Below are 4,142 nucleotides of genomic sequence, written 5' to 3' on the forward strand. Positions count from 1 at the left end.
GATGGTCACGTCTTCCCAGAAGGGCTTTGCGTATCAATGTAAAATAAAGCTATCCTAACTATATACACACAAATCAGAGACTACAACAGTCTACATTCTCGCTTCTCTGTGAGTGTTTGTTTCTTTAGGATAAGCAAATGGTTCAAAGCCAAGAAGGTAGGTGATGATGATGATGATGCGCGAGCACGCCTTACTCTCTCTCCACTGCCCATCAATGTGAGATCACCAAACCAACCATCGCACTCTCATCAGCTTCATCACCATCAGCTTCCCGCTCACATCACTTCAAGGAAAGCGAACTAAGCGAGAAACATTTGCTGGGAATCATATCGTGAATCTGGGAGCGCCTCGGCATCGCGCGTAAATCACTTTCCTTTGTTTCAGCAGCGCCTCATCCTTTGTGTCGTGATTCCCACATGCTTTTAAGTCACGAAAAAGCTGTTCAGTCACAATGTTCGTTATCATCATGGAGATGTGATATTGAGATTGACAGATAGAAGTTGTACTCACTGATCATCGCGTTCGCCCGGTGTGTGTATGCGGCTCAGAAGCGGCTGAAGTGCCGGTGCACATGGAGAGCAGGTGCATCTGGAGCCACGGAGGGCTGGACTCACGAGCAGCAAATCAACGATAAGAGTACATTATGAATTATTTATTTCAAGTGTGGGCTTTATAAAGTTGTTCGATCCATAAACACCCTTATAATAATGTGAAAACCGTGTATTAATTTACCCTATTAATGATACTGTATAATTATTAATTATTTAAATATGACAGTACAGTACTTTCATACATGAATTATGACAACCTCAGTCAGGACTTTCCCCCCCCCTGTGTGTTTTCATTGCTCTTAGGGCATGAAAAACTATATCTGAAGTTTTTTTTTCTTTTCTTTTCTTTTTTTTTTTTTGAACAGTGTGCATTTTTGGTTTAACAGAAGAGATACTGTATTAAACATAATACAATGATAACACAATAATACTGTGTGTATTTGACAAACCAATTAATAAAATAATATAAAATCATGTGAAAACTATAAAATATATACAAAAAATATAATACAGCTTCAATTATTGCATTTGTTTTTGTTCATATCTTTTGTTCCTTTTCAACTATTAGACAGAGAACTTCAAACAAGCTGAACATTGAATGTCTTTGATATCAGAACACCAGGATGTGATTCTATCAAACATTTGGTGGAGGTATGTAGAAAATGCTCACTCACACTCCCCCCAGTCTACCAGAGTATGTTGATTTACCCTTATCAGCTGATAATTCTGGTTATGTTAAAAAAATGAGCTCTCTCATTTCTAGCTCTCCTCTCTGAGAAAACCTCAGACTGAAATCTATATTGATCTATTGATGTTTTCAGACTGTGGAAAAACTAGCGATTAGGTGTTTTCAATCTCATCTGAAATTAGCAGTAGCATAATCAGATTACTTTTTGATGTTACGAGTAAAATAATGCATTACAGGTAACTTGCTTTACGTAATCAGATTACTTTTTTGATGTTACGAGTAAAATAATGCATTACAGGTAACTTGCTTTACGTAATCAGATTACTTTTTTGATGTTACGAGTAAAATAATGCATTACAGGTAACTTGCTTTACGTAATCAGATTACTTTTTTGATGTTACGAGTAAAATAATGCATTACAGGTAACGTGCTTTACGTAATCAGATTACTTTTTTGATTTTACGAGTAAAATAATGCATTACAGGTAACATGCTTTACGTAATCAGATTACTTTTTTGATGTTACGAGTAAAATAATGCATTACAGGTAACGTGCTTTACGTAATCAGATTACTTTTTTGATGTTACGAGTAAAATAATGCATTACAGGTAACGTGCTTTACGTAATCAGATTACTTTTTTGATGTTACGAGTAAAATAATGCATTACAGGTAACGTGCTTTACGTAATCAGATTACTTTTTTGATGTTACGAGTAAAATAATGCATTACAGGTAACGTGCTTTACGTAATCAGATTACTTTTTTGATTTTACGAGTAAAATAATGCATTACAGGTAACATGCTTTACGTAATCAGATTACTTTTTTGATGTTACGAGTAAAATAATGCATTACAGGTAACGTGCTTTACGTAATCAGATTACTTTTTTGATTTTACGAGTAAAATAATGCATTACAGGTAACGTGCTTTACGTAATCAGATTACTTTTTTGATTTTACGAGTAAAATAATGCATTACAGGTAATGTGCTTTACGTAATCAGATTATGTTATGTTATGAGTAAAGCAGTGCATTAGAAGTAACATGCATCATGTAATCAGATTATTTTTTTGATGTCACGAGTAAAGTAATGCATTACAAGTAAAACGCATCAAATAATCAGATTACCTTTTTGATGTTACAAGTAAAGCAACGCATTACAACTAACACACATTACATAATCAGATTACTTTTTTGATGTTACAAGTAACACATTACAAGTAACATGCATGACATAAATTACTTTTTTTGATGTTACGTGTAAAGCAACATGCCTTAAATAATCAGATAATCAGATTACTTTTTTGATGTTACGAGTAAAGTAACATGTTACAAGTAACATGCATTAAGTAATCAGATTACTTTTTTGATGTTACGAGTAAATTAACGGATTACAAGTAACATGCATAACGTAATCAGATTACTTTTTTGATGTTACGAGTAAAGTAACGGATTACAAGTAACATGCATAACGTAATCAGATTACTTTTTGATGTTACAAGTAAAGTAACGGATTACAAGTAACATGCATAACATAATCAGATTACTTTTTGATGTTACAAGTAAAGTAACACGTTACAAGTAACATGCATTAAGTAATCAGATTATCTTTTTTGATGTTACGAGTAAAGTAACGGATTACAAGTAACATGCATAACGTAATCAGATTACTTTTTGATGTTACAAGTAAAGCAATGCATTAGAAGTAACGCATCACATAATCAGATTACTTTTTTGATGTAACAAGCATTACAAGTAATGTGCATCACATAATCAGGTTACTTTTTGATGTTACAAGTAAAGTAATGCATTACAAGTAACACGCATCACATAATCAGATCATCTTTTTGATGTTACGAGTAAAGCAACGCTTTATAAGTAACGCGCATTACGTAATCAGATTACTTTTTTGATGTTACGAGTAAAATAATGCCTTACAAGTAACATATATTATGTAATCAGATACTTTTTGACGTAACATAATTTTAAGTGTAAATTAGATAACATAAATAATGCTATGCTATCCATAAATAAAAAATAAAATAAAAAATAATAATCACTCATAATTGTTTACCACATTACCATTTACAGGAAAGATAATTCTTTAACTGTGGGTTTTATTAAGATGTTAAAAACATAAAACCCTCATAATAATTTTACCCCATTATTGTTACTGTTGACTACTGTATATTTATTATTTAAATATGACAATAATATTATGATATGATACTTAACATTGCAGATTGTGTTTAATATTATAATTAATAAATATTGTAATTCAATTAATAGTAGCTTTTGCCATCAGCTACATCACTCATTTATATTCTGTATTATAAATATGAATTTACTGATGGGATTTAAATGTGGAATGTCTTTGAAACCATTGCAGAACTACATCTTCAGTTAATAAAATATTATAATAATAAATAAAAGTTAAACAAAATAAAATGTAATAGTGTGAATAGCCTAAAATTTGATTTAATCTAATAAATTTTAATACAACATAATATTCACTCATAATTATTATGCTCTTCTCTCATGCTTAGCTCTGTGAAATCACCTTTACAGGACGGAGAGTTCTTCATCATTCATGATTTGTAGTTAGTTAAGGTCTGGCCTGTTTGCACCGAGCAGGAACCACCTGGAGATTCCTCATGAAATATGGATAAAACTGTACTGTACCTCCTTAAGACTCAGCATCCATTAGTAATGAAGAGTGTGGCATAAATGTGCATTTTTCTATATGAAATGTCCAGTCTCAGGTGGACACATTCATAGTAAATCTGCTATTCTGATACAGATTTATTTTTTACTAGAAAATTTACGACTTTGACTAGTGGACAAAATATTGATTTATGTGTTTAAAATGGTCTCTGTAGTATAAATATTTTTGAATAGTGAAAT

The sequence above is a fragment of the Chanodichthys erythropterus genome, chromosome 18 (assembly GCF_024489055.1).
Source record: "Chanodichthys erythropterus isolate Z2021 chromosome 18, ASM2448905v1, whole genome shotgun sequence".
Lineage (NCBI taxonomy): Eukaryota > Metazoa > Chordata > Actinopteri > Cypriniformes > Xenocyprididae > Chanodichthys > Chanodichthys erythropterus.